The sequence below is a fragment of the Triticum urartu genome, chromosome 7 (assembly GCF_003073215.2).
Source record: "Triticum urartu cultivar G1812 chromosome 7, Tu2.1, whole genome shotgun sequence".
Lineage (NCBI taxonomy): Eukaryota > Viridiplantae > Streptophyta > Magnoliopsida > Poales > Poaceae > Triticum > Triticum urartu.
Window position 1 is genome coordinate 669,229,233 of NC_053028.1, and position 17,381 is coordinate 669,246,613.

Here is a 17,381-nt window from a genome sequence, read left to right on the forward strand (position 1 = left end):
GGTTCACATAATTACTGGGCCGTGGCGTGATGTCATGCTGCCGAAACGTGTCCGCAGATTGGATTTGTGGAAATATTACTCTCTCTCTCTACGGTGGTATGTGGAACTTATTTTGCAGGGTCGGACACTGTCCTTGTATTCAAACTCTTTTGTGGTGTATTCGGAGGAGGAACCCACATTGCAATGCCGAAGACAACACTGCGCGCCGGACTCATCGTCATTGAAGCCTGGTTTAGGGGATACTAAGGGAGTCCTGGATTAGGGGGTCTCCAGACAGCCGGACTATATCCTTTGGCCAGACTGTTGGACTATGAAGATACAAGATTGAAGACTTCGTCCCGTGTCCGGATGGGACTCTACTTGGCGTGGAAGGCAAGCTAAGCAAAACGGATATGTATATCTCCTCTTTTGTAACCGACCTTGTGTAACCTTAGCCCCCTCCAATGTCTATATAAACCAGAGGGTTTTAGTCCGTAGGACAACATACAATCATACCATAGGCTAGCTTCTAGGGCTTAGCCTCTCTGATCTCGTGGTAGATCAACTCTTGTAATACCCATATTATCAAGTATAATCAAGCACGACGTAGGGTTTTACCTCCATCAAGAGGGCCCGAACCTGGGTAAAACATCGTGTCCCCTGCCTCCTGTTACCATCTGCCTTAGACGCACAGTTCGGGGGCCCCTACCCGAGATCCGCCGGTTTTGACACCGACACACGTCGGTAGAACTAGTCTCGCGTAAGCGTACGCGTAATATCGGTCTGGGCCACTTCATCCAACAATGCTGCTGAATCAAGAATCAACTAGTGACGGCAAGCAATATGTATATACCCACGCCCACAACTCCTTTGTGTTCTACTCGTGCATATAACATCTACACATAAACCTGGCTCGGATGCCACTGTTGGGGAACGTAGTAATTTCAAAAAAAATCCTACGCACACGCAAGATCATGGTGATGCATAGCAACGAGAGGGGAGATTATGTCTACGTACCCTCGTAGACCGAAAGCGGAAGCGTTTATCAACGCGGTTGATGTAGTCGTACACCTTCACGATCCGTCTCGATTAAGTACCGAACGTACGGCACCTCCGCGTTCAGCACACGTTCAACTCGATGATGTCCTCGCCTTTTTGATCCAGCAAGAGGGGCGAGGTAGTAGATGAGTTCCGGAAGCATGACGGCGTGGTGATGGTGTTGGTGAAGAACAATCTCCGTAGGGCTTCGCCTAAGCACTACAAAAACTATAACGAAGGATAAACTAGAGGGGACGGGGTTGCCGGCACACGGCTTGGTGTTTCTTGATGTGTCTTGGGTGCTAGCCCTACCCCTCTATTTATATGTTGAGCCTTGGGGTCGAAACTTGGAGTAAAAGCCTCCACAAAGTCGGTTTCACCCGAAAGGCAAGAGTCCTTCTCGGACACCAGGGCCAGACGCCAGGGTTCCCGGCGTCTGGACCCAGACGCCAAGGACCCTGGAGTTTGGCCCCTGGACTCCGCAAAACTTCCTTTTATGCTTTCCAAAAACCTTGTGGGCTTTCCCCTTTGGCCCAAATAAAGTGTTCTCGTACCCAAACATTTCGGGAAACATCCGGAACCCCTTCCGGTGAATTCTGGAACCCTTCCGGAGACCAAACACTATTATCCCATATATTAAACTTTATCTCCGGACCATTCCGGAGTTCCTCGTCATGTCCGTGATCTTATCCGGAACTCCGAACAACATTCGGTTACCAACATACACAACTCATAAATACTATATCGTCAATGAACGTTAAGCGTGCGGACCCTATGGGTTCGAGAACTATGTAGACATGATCGAGACACTTCTCTGGTCAACAACCAATAGCGGAACCTGGATGCCCATATTGGTTCCTACATATTCTACGAAGATCTTTATCGGTCGATCCGCATAACAATATACGTTGTTCCCTTTGTCATCGGTATGTTACATGCCCGAAATTCAATCGTCGTTATCTCAATACCTAGTTCAATCTCGTTACCGGCAAGTCTCTTTACTCGTTCCATAATACATCATCTCGCAACTAACTTATTAGTTGCATTGCTTGCAAGGATTAAAGTGATGTGCATTACCGAGAGGGCGCAGAGATATTTCTCCGACAATCGGAGTGACATATCCTAATATCGATCTATGCCAACTCAACAAGTACCATCGGAGAGACCTGTAGAGCACCTTTATAATCACCCAGTTACGTTGTGACGTTTGGTAGCACACAAAGTGTTCCTCTGGTAATCGGGAGTTGCATAATATCATAGTCATAGGAACATGTATAAATTATGAAGAAAGCAATAGCAGTAAACGGAATGGGTCAATTCAATCACATTATTCTCTAATGATATGACCCTGTTAGTCAAATGAAAACTCATGTCTATGGCTAGGAAACTTAACCATCTTTGATTCAACGAGCTAGTCAAGTAGAGGCATACTAGTGACACTCTGTTTGTCTATGTATTCACACATGTACTAAGTTTCCGGTTAATACAATTCTAGCATGAATAATAAACATTTATCATGATATAAGGAAATAAATAATAACTTTATTATTGCCTCTAGGGCATATTTCCTTCAATAAGGTCATTCAAGTGTGCTTATTAACGCAATAGTGCATTTTTCCTATGTTTACCTAATCACATGGTTCATAAAATTGCTTTAATTATGGTGGTCTTATGATACTAAGGAGCATTAACTAATAATTATGGCGGAATTGGAGGTGGTCATGGGTTTGAAAAGATTATGGGGGTGAAGCTACACAATAAAATAGATGACTAATTATGATGTCAAAACTATGGCATCCAAGCCAAGTAGCCATGTTGCATTACACAACTAATACATTTGGGCGAAAGCACAAAATGACAGTGTTGAAAAATGAGCTCAAGTAGATAAAGATCAATATTACCTCCATTTCAAAACAGAAGTTGCTCTAAAAAGTCTGCGGTCAAACTTCCATAACTTTGACTACCATATATAAATACATAAATAAACCCATCCAAAAATAATAATAATCAATTCCTTGTCTTTTTTAAACATCAGTACAGACACAAGCGCTCATATACACGCGCATACACTCACCCCTATGAACGCACACACGCACACCCTACTCCTATGAGCACCTCCGAAAGACTGAGCCGACATATCATCTTGAGATTTACGAAGTCACCGTAGGCGCCTCGTCGTCGACGGGAACGTCTCCTCCCACTGAATGCGCATCGCCGGAAATCCTGAAATAATCCAGGAATAAATGCAGCACCAGGATTTGAACCCTGGTGGGCTAGGGATACCACAGTTTCTCTAACCATCCGACCACAGGTTGATTCGCATAATCAATTCGTTGTTAGAAACAGAGACGCATACAAAAAAAGTTTTGGTAAAAGTGGTGGCTTAGAGATTGTACCCATGCATGTCTAAAACGTTAAATGAGACAAGGTAAAATTGTTTTTTTTACTTTTTACAGCCACTTCACTAAGCATTAGAACTAATATATGTCCTCTTGATCACCATGACGATCTAAAATTATGAATTTCGATATAATGTTCATAATGACATACCTTATTTAGTTCTTATATGTTAATAGCATGTATGATCAGGCATGAAAAAGGTGAATTAAGCTACAAAATCTCATCATAAGTAAAGTACACGATTGCTAGACCCCACAAGCAAGATACTAGGATGTATTGATCTGTTGAACCTTATGATTACATAACATAGCCATTGATCAGATGAACATATATTATATAAATGGAATATTCTCAATATATCCTCATAATAAACATTATATGGTTATTGCTTTGTTAGAACATTCTTATTATTTGTACCATATGAACTAATCACGTGTTTGTTTGCTGACATCAAGCTCAATCAGGCCCACGCGGAAAGAAAATTGGTTTCTGGTTGCCTGGCCTACATCAGATTCTTGACCCGCACGAACCTTAAAGCACTCCTCAGTCAGGCCTGCTAGGAACGGACGAATCGGCCGTTCCCAACAAGCCTGGCTCGAGCGATGCAGAGGAGGGGAACGCGGTGGTGACCACCTGCGTCCACGGAGATGGCACGAGCTCACGCACGTCTCCGAAAATGCGATGGGAGGATTTTGCGTCACCGCCCACCGAATCGGTCACCATATATAGCCAGCCTCACCTCACTGCCAAACTCCCGCCACCATTTCCCCCTCTCGAGCTTTTCCTCCGGCGCTGATCAACATCGACGACCACCTCCGGCCACCGGTTGACGGCGATTCTACTCCTCCTCTTGCCTGACGTGTTCAGCGCCTCCTTCGCGGCTGGTCCGATGGCGTCTGTGAGTTCAGTCAGCCCCTTCTATCTACTAGTTCTAGCTAGATCTGTAAGCTTGTGGTAGGGTTAGATCTGTGATCATGTTGTAGCATTGTACACCGCTGATCCGTGTGAGAGTGATGTGTTGGTAGCTAGTGGTGATGGATTTGAAGCATGCTAGGAGTTGTTTCCATGCCGGCAATGATTGATAGCTAGTGGTATCTGGGACTGGGAGGTCCCTAGACCGAACGTTTGGACATTATCGGCGTCCCTACATATTATAGGATTTGAACGATTTTCTAATCCTTCCTTTTTTCTACTCCTACATTTTAGAATGATGCGAATCAATAAGGTTTTGTTTTGAAGAAGGTGGTCTAGCGGAAGAAGAAAGTTCTGGGGGGCTAGCCTAGCCCAACGAACGAGTATGATGGAAGAGGCCGGTCTGGAGACAGGACCCAAGTCCGACTCGAGGCGCAGCTCCTGGGTCTCTAGGGTTGCGCCTGGAGGTATATACGGCAGCCGCCGCAGCTTCCTCCCCTTCGTTTCAGATCCTGCGAGAGAGACAGAAAAATCCCCAATCCACCAAACCCTAGCCTACCAGGAGAGGTCGGCGACAGAGATCCTGCGATTGCCAGCGAGGAGATGCAGTTTGCCATGCCGGAGGAGCATGCGGAGGCGTTCGTCAAGGCCAGGGCAGAGCCAGAGGCGGCGATCCTCAAGGCCAAGAAGGCCAAGGCGGAGAAGGGGGCGGCGATCCTCAAGGCCAAGTCCAAGGTAGGAAAGGGGCCAGCGATCCGCAACGCCAAGGCCAAGGCGGACAAGGGGGCGGCGATCCTCAAGGCCAAGGCGGAGGCGGCGAAGGAGGCGGCGCTCATCAAGGCCAAGGCGGACAAGGGGGTGGCGATCCTGAAGGCCAAGGCGGAGGCGGCGAAGGAGGACGGGATCATCAAGGCCAGCTGCTGCGGCTCGGACGAGGGCGATTTGCCCTACGACAAGGTGTACCAGCTGCTGCGGTGGGATATCTTTATGAAGGTGCAGGACGCTCACTTCCCTGACATGAAGTACCGGGTCTACCAGCCTGGGGAATACACCGGCGACAAGACGTCCGACTCCGATGATGAGCAGGAGTTCTACCCACTACAGGAAAATCCAGGTTTCCCATGTGTTAGCCTATAAGCCGAGTGCTTTTTTTCGGGCACCCGGCTTACGCTCCTCTAAGCCGAGTCTCAAGAAAAAAACACCCGGTAAATACGAGGAACTCGGCTTATGGTCATCTATAAGCCGAGTTTCGTAAAAAAGATCACGGCTTATATGAAACACATGGTATCTACGGGAAAAGGCACCCGGCTTACAGCACACACTCGGTAAAGACATCTGCCACGTGTCTGCAACGGTAGTGGTTGACGGCGCTGTCACGGAACAGCCTATAAGCCGTGTGTCCGAAGTAGGCACTCGGCTTATAGGACATATAAGCCGTGTGTCCGAAGCAGGCACTCGGCTTATAGGACATATAAGCCGTGTGCCCGATCAAATCACTAGGCTTAATTTTTGCGGATATTTTGCAACGAGTAACATTTGTGCGAAATTAGTTTAGGATGGTTTTCATTGCATTTATATTTACTACTTAATTAGTATTATTATTCTAACCTATTTTCTGTCGACTAGTTTTCATGGGTCTTATTTGTGAAATTATTAATTTAACGCCACTTTAATATTTTCATGACTCTTTTGATACCCTAGCGTACCCGTCACCACACTTCTAGACGTCTAAGAGGCCCCAACGCAAGATTTGGCGGCATGGCTAGCCCCCGGAAGCCGCCGGTCACAATGGTACACGCGAAGATCAATCCGCATAGAGGGAACTGTTCAGATACTTCTGCATCACCAAACATTATGAAAAATTACCATCCGTCCTATATCACATGTGCCCACGCCGTGTAAGAAAATCATGATTTTATCGCGCTCCGAGTGTTCAATAATATTCACGTCGCACCGTTATCGCAGAACGTTTACTATACCCTGTCATCACCGTTTGTGAGGGGGGCCACACCTGGAGCCGTGTGCTGCATCCTCAGACATGCCACCACCACACCTTAAGGCATGTATGAGGGCCCCGTGCAATGATCCGATGGCATTGCTACCCCCCCCCAAGGCCCCCGTCCCGCCAAACCCTGGAGCGGTTGACCAGGAGATCTAACCCTTTGACTTTCGCCGGATGGACTTTGACTAATGGACCTCACCACCCGGTTGTGGTAGGTCAGCCCATAAGAACACTTTGGAACAAGGTCCGGGCCAAACCCACCGCAAGATTCCCTCAGTGTCGACCCGACACGACCGTTTCCCCCCTCCAGGTGCCGGTGGCGGCGCCGTCCGTGAAGGGGTCACACTCCGGAGACGCGTGCCGGGTGTTGACACCCGCCACCACACCTCTAGACGTGTAAGAGGCCCCGACGCAAGATTTGGCGGCATGGCTAGCCCCCGGAGGCTGCCGGCCACAATCGTAGACACGCAAGAGCAATCCGCGTAGAGGGAAGTGTTCGGATACTTCTACATCACCAAAAAATATGAAAAATTACCATCCGTCCTATATCACATGTGCCCATGCCGTGTAAGAAAATCATGATTTTATCGCGCTCCGAGAGTCGTTACCGCAGAATGTTTACTATACTGTGTCATCGTCGTCCGTGAGGGGAGGCCACACCCCAGAGCCGCGTGTTACCTCTTCAGACATGCCACCACACCTTAAGGCATGTATGAGGGCCCCGCGCGATGCTCCCGTGGCATTCTTACCCCACAAGGCCCCTGTCCCGCCAAACCCTGCAACAGTTGACCAGGAGATCTAACCCTTTGACTTTTGCCGGACGGGCTTTGACCAATGGACCTCTCCACCCGGTTGTGGTAGGTCAGCCCATAGGAACACTTCGGAACAAGGTCTGGGCCAAACCCACCGCAAGATTCCCTCTGTGTCGACCCGACGCGTTCGTTACCCCCCTCCAGGTGCCGGCGACGGCGCCGTCCGTGAAGGGGGTTGATACGTCCATTTTGTATCATGCTTTTATATCGATATTTATCGCATTATGGACTGTTATTTCACTTTATGCCACAATACTTATGGCTATTTTCTCTTATTTTACAAGGTTTACATAAAGAGGGAGAATGCCGGCAGCTGGAATTCTGGTCTGGAAAAGGAGCAAATATTAGAGACCTATTCTGCGCAACTCCAAAAGTCCTGAAACTCCACGGAACGTCTTAAAAGAAATAAAGAAAAATCCACGCCAAAGATGAAGGCCAGGGGGCCCACACCCTTCTCACGAGGGTGGGGGCGCCCCCCCCCTAGGGCGCGCCCCCTACCTCGTGGGCCCCCTGGTGGCTCTCCGATGCCCATCTTCTTCTATATGAGGTCTTTCGATGAGAAAAAATAGAGAGGAACTTTTCAGGACGAGACTCTGCCGCCACGAGGCGGAACCTTGGTGGATCCAATCTAGAGCTCCGGCAGAGCTGTTCTGCTGGGGAAACTTCCCTCCGGGAGGGGGAAATCATCACCATCGTCATCACCAACGCTCCTCTCATCAGGAGAGGACAATCTCCATCAACATCTTCACCAGCACCATCTCATCTCCAAACCCTAGTTCATCTCTTGTATCCAATTCTTGTCTCAAAGTCTGGGATTGGTGCTAGTAGGTTGCTAGTAGTGTTGATTACTCCTTGTAGCTGATGCTAGTTGGTTTAATTGGTGGAAGATCATATGTTCAGATCCTATATGCATATTATTACCCCTCTGATTATGAACATGAATATGCTTTGTGAGTAATTATGTTCGTTCCTGAGGACAAGGGAGAAGTCTTGCTATGAGTAGTCATGTGAATTTGGTATTCGTTTGATATTTTGATAAGATGTATGTTGTCTAACCTCTAGTGGTGTTATGTGAACATCGACTACATAACACTTCACCATTATTTGGGCCTAGAGAAGGCATTGGGAAGTAATAAGTAGATGATGGGTTGCTAGAGTGATAGAAGCTTAAACCCTAGTTTATGCGTTGCTTCATAAGGGGCTGATTTGGATCCATATGTTTCATGCTATGGTTAGGTTTACCTTAATACTTTTGTTGTAGTTGCGGATTCTTGCAATAGAGGTTAATCATAAGTGGGATGCTTGTTCAAGTAAGAACAGCACCCAAGCACCGGTCCACCCACATATCAAATTATCAAAGTATCGAGTGCGAATCATATGAACGTGATGAAAACTAGCTTGACGATATTCCCATGTGTCCTCGGGAGCGCTTTTCCTATTATAAGAGTTTGTTCCGGCTTGTCCTTTGCTACAGAAGGATTGGGCCATCTTGCTGCACTTTATTTACTTTTGTTACTTGTTGCTCGTTACAACCTATCTTATCACAAAACTATCTGTTACCACTTATTTCAGTACTTGCAGAGAATACCTTGCTGAAAACCGCTTATCATTTCCTTCTGCTCCTCGTTGGGTTCGACACTCTTACTTATCGAAAGGACTACGATAGATCCCCTATACTTGTGGGTCATCAGGGGTCACACTCCGAAGACGCGTAGAGGGAAGTGTTCAGATACTTCTGCATCACCAAAAATTATGAAAAATTACCATCTGTCCTATATCACGTGTGCCCACGCCGTGTAAGATAATCATGATTTTATCGCGCTCCGAGTATCCAATAATATTCACGCCGCACTATTACCGCAGAACATTTACTATACCGTGTCATCGTTGTCCGTGAGGGGGGCACACCCCGGAGCCGCGTGCTACCTCTTCAGACATGCCACCACACCTTAAGGCATGTATGAGGGGCCCGCGCGATGCTCCGGTAGCATTGCTACCCCCAAGGCCCCCGTCCCGCCCAACCCTGTAGCGGTTGACCAGGAGATCTAACCCTTTGACTTCGCCGGACGGGCTTTGACCAATGGACCTCTCCACCCAGTTGTGGTAGGTCAGCCCATATGAACACTTCGGAACAAGGTCCGTGCCAAACCCACCGCAAGATTGCCTCCGTGTCGACCCAACGCGGCCGTTTCTCCCCCTGCAATTTCCGGCGTCGAAACACTATAGTGTAATAAATGTCTCAAAATATTCTAGGCGGGTTTGAAAAATGCGTGGGCCTGACACGTGTCATTCGATGACCTTCTTTGAGAGCACTAGAAGTTCCGAGGCCAACGGAGCAACAGGGCCCGCACTACTTTCACAAACACGACTCGTTCCCTCTCGATACCTAGAGATTACATCGGAGATGTCGTGGTTTACAAGCGGCCTCATGTGAGGCCTACTTGAAACAGACCCAAACTTTTACCACACCCTACAGGGGCCATGTGATGACACTGTGCCAGTTCTCAAGGGTTTCTAGCATTATATAATTTTCCAGGGATTTAAGCGGTTGGATCAAGCATGGAGCCAAGGTAATTTTGCCCCCCGGTGGCTGGGACTGCCCCTCCCTCGCCTGCAAAAGGCCTACGCATGTCGCAAAGACATCACATAGGATTTTATATGCCGCTTCTGGGCATGATTTCATGTGCCGCCTTGCAGATCTGCAATTTCTGGCTCCGAAACCCTAACAGTGCAATAAATGTCTCAAATATTCTAGGCGGGTCCGAAAAATACGGGGGCCTGACACGTGTCATTCGATGGCCTTCTTTGAGAGCACGAGAAGTTTCGAGGCCAACCGAGCAATAGGGCCCACACTTCCTTCACAAAACCAACTCGTTCCCTCTCGATACGTAGAGACTACATCGGAGATGGTGTGGTTTACAAGCGGCCACATGTGAGGTCTACTTGAAACACGCCCAAACTTTTACCAGAATATTGACCGATATTTTAAAGAGTGGAAATAAAAACAATGAAATAAAAATAGAATAAGAATACAATAAAAAGAAAACTAAAATAAGTATCATAAAAATACAATAAAATGAAACACATAAATTATTAAAAGTAAAATTAATAAAATTTTTGTATTGAAATAAAAAAATAAAAAAAATTATAAACCGTGTGTTTTTTCCTATGGCACTAGGCTTACCCTTCTGCACCAGGCTTATGAGTGAGCGCAGGACTTAGCGAAAATAGACGCACGAAGACCTCATTTTGGCCCAAATCGACCCGCCCACTATCTCTTCCCCGCGCCTCCCCTATCTCAACCCCGCGCCCTCCCCTGTCTCCCCCCACGCGCCGCTCCTCTCCTCGCGCCGCCGCCCACCCTCCATCCACCGTCCGCCTCGCCATCACCCCGCCCGGCGCCGCCCTCTCCTCGGCGCACAGACCCCCCGCCTCCTCTCCATCCCCGGGCATGGGGAGCCCCGAGCGGGCCCTCCCATCGGCACCGCCGCCCCTCCCCGTTCGCTAGGGTTCAGGCTGTCCGGGCCATCTCCGCTGCCCCACCCTCCCTCCGCCGGCGCACAGATCCCCCCCTGTCTCAACCCCGCGCCCTCCCCTGTCTCCCCCCACGCGCCGCTCCTCTCCTCGCGCCGCCGCCCACCCTCCATCCACCGGCCGCCTCGCCGTCACCCCGCCCGGCGCCGCCCTCTCCTCGGCGCACAGATCCCCCCGCCTCCTCTCCATCCCCGAGCATGGGGAGCCCCGAGCCGGCCCTCCCATCGGCCGCCGCCCCTCCCCGTTCGCTAGGGTTCAGGCCGTCCGGCCATCTCCGCTGCCCCACCCTCCCTCCGCCGGCGCACAGATCCCCCCCGCTCAACCCCCGCCCCCGTCTCCCCCCACCGCGCCGCTCCTCTCCTCGCGCCGCCGCCCACCCTCCATCCACCGGCCGCCTCGCCGTCACCCCGCCCGGCGCCGCCCTCTCCTCGGCGCACAGATCCCCCCGCCTCCTCTCCATCCCCGAGCATGGGGAGCCCCGAGCCGGCCCTCCCATCGGCGCCGCCGCCCCTCCCCGTTCGCTAGGGTTCAGGCGTCCGGCCATCTCCGCTGCCCCACCCTCCCTCCGCCGCGACAGATCCCCCCTGTCTCACCCCGCGCCCTCCCCTGTCTCCCCCCACGCGCCGCTCCTCTCCTCGCGCCGCCGCCCACCCTCCATCCACCGGCCGCCTCGCCGTCACCCCGCCCGGCGCCGCCCTCTCCTCGGCGCACAGATCCCCCCGCCTCCTCTCCATCCCCGAGCATGGGGAGCCCCGAGCCGGCCCTCCCATCGGCGCCGCCGCCCCTCCCCGTTCGCTAGGGTTCAGGGTCCGGCCATCTCCGCTGCCCCACCCTCCCTCCGCCGCGCACAGATCCCCCCGCCACCCCCCCCCTGTCTCCCCCCACGCGCCGCTCCTCTCCTCGCGCCGCCGCCCACCCTCCATCCACCGGCCGCCTCGCCGTCACCCCGCCCGGCGCCGCCCTCTCCTCGGCGCACAGATCCCCCCGCCTCCTCTCCATCCCCGAGCATGGGGAGCCCCGAGCCGGCCCTCCCATCGGCGCCGCCGCCCCTCCCCGTTCGCTAGGGTTCAGGCGTCCGGCCATCTCCGCTGCCCCACCCCTCCCCGCGCCAGATCCCCCCTGCTCAACCCCGCGCCCTCCCCTGTCTCCCCCCACGCGCCGCTCCTCTCCTCGCGCCGCCGCCCACCCTCCATCCACCGGCCGCCTCGCCGTCACCCCGCCCGGCGCCGCCCTCTCCTCGGCGCACAGACCCCCCGCCTCCTCTCCATCCCCGAGCATGGGGAGCCCCGAGCCGGCCCTCCCATCGGCGCCGCCGCCCCTCCCCGTTCGCTAGGGTTCAGGCCGTCCGGCCATCTCCGCTGCCCCACCCTCCCTCCGCCGGCGCACAGATCCCCCCCCCCCCGCCCCCTCCCCGAGCATTGGGAGCCCCGAGCTGGCCCTCCCATCGGCGCCGCCGCCTCTCCCTGTTCGATAGGGTTGAGGTTGTCCGGCCATCTCGGCTGCCCCACCCTTCCTCCGCCGGCAGGTCCCTCTCTCTCTCTCTCTCTCTCTCTCTCTGACAGCACCTTTCTCTGTTGACCAGGGCCCGGCTCCTCAGGCGGCAAGGTGCTCCAGCGTGCCCCTGCTGATCTCCTGCTCGTGGAACAACTGCATCAGCAGGAACACATGCTGCATCTGGTTTTGGTTCCCCTCCCTCCCACAATTGCATCTTCAGAACACCTGCATCACACACATACACACAGTGCTCAGGGTTCATAAAAGGGGAACACGGCACCCCGCACACACCGCCGACCGAATTCCCACCGTACTGCCTGGGCAGCGCTGTCGCCGTCGTGTGTGGGGAAACCAGCACTGTACCAAGGTCAAGTGCACCGAGCTCGTCCATTGTGGTTTAGACCAGCTTTTGCCTTTCCTTGAATTCTCTTGTTCATATTTATGCATGTTTCCTGATTCCCCTTTTCTCATCTGTGATGTGATGCTCATACGAAAAGGAAGAGTAAGAAGAAATCTATGAAAGATGGTAAATTGGCAATAGAAGAACATGTAGGTGTAGATGCTGGTTGATGCTGGCACTTGGACTCTTATCTCAGAGTAAATTAGCTTCAGATATCAGAATAGTACACTGGTTCAGAAATCAGAATAACTACTATCTGGGTGCAACTTGCTGGCAGGGCAGTTAAATTAGATATCTTATTTTTCATTGTATCTTGCTTATTACTTTTACAAATTAGTGTTCAAGACAATCTTCTGTTGTTGCATTCCACCAAGTTAGCTTACAGCCGAAGATAGTTTATCCAATCCAAATGATGTAGGTCGAACAAAACTTATGGCTGGGGTAAAAATATTTGTGGTGATCAGCATCTTCCTCTCGCTTCGCTGTTAAGATGTCGACGCGGCGCTACGCACCGGATGATTTATACTACTACCATGTTTTTTATGTTGGGTCTGAGAAACTAGAGAATTCATGCCTCTTTGCCATGCCAAGAGTATTCTAGGGATTTCTTATGAATATACTGTATGTAATATGGGATGGCTATTTTGATTAAGAGATCAATTTTTATGCAGGTTTATCTACACACTTCTCAGCCTGGGAATCATCATGTGCTTGCTGACCTGCTCGGGCCACATCGCCGCTGAAACTGCAAACAGCCCCTGCCTGTCTTGTGTATCCTTGGAAGCGTCTGATACTAGGAGTTGCGTTAGCCTATTTAAGTGTGCTTACATGGCAGCTGCTACTGGTTTAGCAAAATTCCTCAAAGCCTTTTGCGTTGTCACATAAAGACCAAACCTTGCGTGCTTTTTTCCAGATATATCCATTTCAAAAATATAAATGATATTTCAAAAAGAGGGTCATGTCTCTAGCAGTTAAGTTTTGAACTGGAATTGTTGACTGCTAATAATAGTTTGCTGAAACCGTAAGTCCCAGTTATGTTCTTGGAGCTCTGTGACCTTAGATGTACTGTGTCTTGGTGATATGGACTATTTTGCCTTAACCTGCCATGTATGTAGCACGTGATCTTTGTATTCTTGCTTGTGATACTGGAAGCTGCAATCGCCGCCGATGTATTTCTGAATAGCTACTGGGAGGAGGTAAGGAGCACTTCAGCTGCTATATACTTGATATTTCTGTGTGTATTTTAGAACCAAAATAAGGTCTCTTTTGTCGCCATTTTTTTTGCTGGAATGGAAGTCGTCTTAAGAACAAAATGAAATTATGACTGGTCGAACCTGAGAAAGTTTACTTCTAAAATATATCCATATGTCGTCTTAAGAACAAAATGAAATTATGTCTGCTTGAACCTGAGAAAGTTTCCTTCTAAAAATATGCCCATATGTAGTTTGCCAGGTATGGCCTTTTCTTTTCACGTAGTATGAGAAATACATGCAGTGCTCTACTTAAGATATTCTCTTCAAAATGACATCTCTAAAATTACTTGATCGCAGATCATTATTCAGACATGTTTGTTGCATATTTTTCCTTTTTATTTTTCACCCTTGCATCGAGTGGCTTATTTATCAGGTCTGTTTTATGTTATTTTCTCTGTTCCAATATAAATATTCATTTTAAAGGTTCGCTTCATGGTGTTCTAATTTGGGATTTCTTGCCCTACTTTAGGCAGTACCTCCATCAAAATTAGAAAGACATTTTAGTAATGTTGTGTTTTTTGGGCCATGCTTGTGGATATACTCACTCTGTTCCTAAATATAAGCCTTTTAGAGATTCCATGCAATTTATAAATTATAATTTCAGTGATGTCTCATCCTTCTCATTTGCTGTCCAGTTTTTTCTTAGAGCAATGGTCTTATGATTCTGTTTGTATCTAATGCCATTTTCTATGTTTTTCTTACTTATTTTCAGGACAAATCCCACCAGACTTGGCTCTAATTGAAGTTATCATAAGAGTAAGCAATCAGCACTTGTTGTTCTGTTTTCTGATTCTATTGAGAAAGCTCAAAATTTGCAGTGTAAGATCAAACTTTTGCTCGCAGAATATTGAATGTGCGCTAAAAAGTATGTAGATTCACTCATGAGGGCAGAATCCTGTGAATTTCTTTTGAATCAATTGCTCAATTAGGAATAATAACATACATGATTTACACATGTGTGGACTTGGAACTTATGATTCTTTTGTTTGCGAACTATTGTTGCATATGTACGCATGTGTGGACTTTCGTTGGATATATATTGCTTGCTGGATCTATATATTGCTGGATATATATTGTTGGTCATTTTGCTTGCTGGATATATATTGTTGGTCATTTTGTTTGCTGGATCAATATATTGCTGGATATATATTGTTGGTCATTTTGCTTGCTGGATCGATCAATATATTGCTGGATATATAAGCCATCTTGCTGCTGCTCGCTGAAGCATGCAGGAAAAAAATATGCTATTTGTCATATAAACCGTGTGTCCCAGGGACATGACACCCGGCTTATAGGCATATTATGCCACGGGGAGCTGTATAAGCCGAGTGTTCCAGATGCATGCACCCGGCTTATAGGATATGTTTAACAGTGGATGTCCTATAAGCCGTGTACAAAGGCACCCGGCTTATATTTAAACCATGCAGCTCGTGCAGACACAAGGTTTATATTTAAACCGTGTGGCTCCCTTAGGCACTCAGTTTATATTTAAACAGTGCGGCTTTGTTAGGCACTCGGTTTATATTTAAACCGTGTAGCGCTCGAGGGCACTCGGTTTATACTGACGGTGACACGTGGCCGTTATCTCCCGGCTGCCGTCATGTTATTTTAGTAAGTCGAGAGCCTTGTATAAACACACGGCTTATAAGTAAACCGAGTGTTTTCCCACTGGCACTCGGCTTATAGCGTATAAGCCGATCAAGTGTAAACCGTGTCATATAAGCCGGGAGTTTGACTCGGCTTATATATAAACCGAGTTTATATCGACATAAGCCGAGTTCTTTGGGTACACGGCTTTAAAGTTCTTTGGGTACCGCCGCAAGTTTGAGGAGGCTGGGCATGTTTGGGTGTGAGATTATTGCTCTTGTAATTCGACTGGGATGAAAGGAGGTTCACCAATGCTATCTATATTAACAGTGGTCGATCGATCCGGAGGACATCTATGTTAGCGATCCACCACCTATCTGTGTGTGTTGTGTGCGCGCGCGCGCGCGCGTGTGTGTGTGTGTGTGTGTGTGATCTTAGTATTATATAAGTTAAGAGAAGCCCATGAACCAATGGCAATGACATATATCTACTATTAGTATTATCATCATAACTAAAGTATGCTATCCTGGAAGTTGTCTGATATTTAATTATCTCTGCTGGCTTCAGATTTGCCACCTTTTGGTCGCCTTGGCACAAGCTTTCTGTTGATTGATTTTTTTAATTTTTTTATTTTTGGTTCTCTGCATGTATATGAGTGTGAGACTTTCCTGCTATAGTTTGTACCTTGTAAATTTCCCTACAGATTTCAGGGTTAGTAAAAGTCGTGAAAATTGCACACCTCAGAAATGCTGAATCTTCTTGGGATGTAGATGGCTCTCTTATCTTATTAATTTTCCAATTGCTCTCTTATGTCCTGGACGCTCACCTTGTTTCTCACGGTTATTGAAGATTTGACACTCAATCATTCTCATGGTCACCACTGCTTGTTTCATTGGCTTTGGTTATGTAACAACAGAGGTGTCTGTTGGATCTTTTGTTCGTTGGTTCTTTACTTCTGCATGTTGAGTTGTTGAGCCAGCATCGTTCCTCCTACTGTATGCAACTTTCAGGACTTGGTAGCTTGGAAGCAAAACATGTTGCTTCTTTAGTTCAGCTGCTCTTTCGCATGTTGCTCCAGCATCATTCCTTGTACTGTATGCAATTTTTATGACTTGCAGCGTGGAGCTTTTGCTATTTGCCCAGCTGGTTACTATTAACTGTAGGTGGTTCATCTCCATTCTTACATCTGGTTATGGTTTTGTAACTGCCATCACAACTTCGTCTCGTTTGTAGGGGATAAAAGAAGGCTGGTATGATGGGGCTAGCTTTGGTTTTGCTGTACTCCTTGTTCTTCTTACTGGTATGTACTGTCACCACAAGCATCTTTTGTGTTAATGGCTATTTCTGTGAGCAATTATAATAATATCAAGATTTAGAAGCGTCTGTTCTTTTAACTGGCACTCGTTGGTGTCTAAATTCCTTGACAGTGTAGATCATCAGTTCCTAATAAGAAGTGTTTCACAGCATGTATTTCTGAAACTAAAGAGTTACTCCCGTCGTCCAATAATATAAGAAGTTGCATTATGGGACAGAGGGAGTATCTTAATTAAGACATGTTACTTGGCATTCTTCATGGCGCACAGCATTGTCCAGCTACCAGTGACTACAAGCAAATGTTGCAGCTCGTAAACTTGAATGAGGAGAAACAAAACATCCATTTGGAGATTATTAAAATTTTAGACTTATCTTGCTATAAGTTGTTTATTCTTTCACAAGTAATGTCTCAGATGTTCTCATTCAGGTTGTGAGAAGTGGAAGGAGAATCAAGCTGTGATTTGGTTGTCCTCAAGATTGGTGACCAGGTACAAATGCATTGATCTTTGTTTTGAAATGAGTGGCTGCCAGCAGTTTAGAAATACAAGGCGCTAATCTAATTTCTTTTGTCATGTATACCTGCTGATGGAGTCTTTATTAGTGGTCACTCCTCCATAAGATGAGTCGTAGCATGACATGAGAAAGCAAAATAGTGA

The 17,381-nt window shown here is 48.3% G+C and overlaps 1 long non-coding RNA gene across 1 annotated transcript; it reads left to right on the forward strand.

Moving 5' to 3' along the window:
* Window positions 1-12,474: 12,474 nt before the first annotated feature.
* On the forward strand, window positions 12,475-14,655 carry LOC125522187. The gene is made up of 3 exons (XR_007289675.1): window positions 12,475-13,342; window positions 13,687-13,767; window positions 14,537-14,655. It is a non-coding gene; the product is annotated as an uncharacterized LOC125522187 (long non-coding RNA).
* The last annotated feature ends 2,726 nt before the right edge of the window (window positions 14,656-17,381 follow it).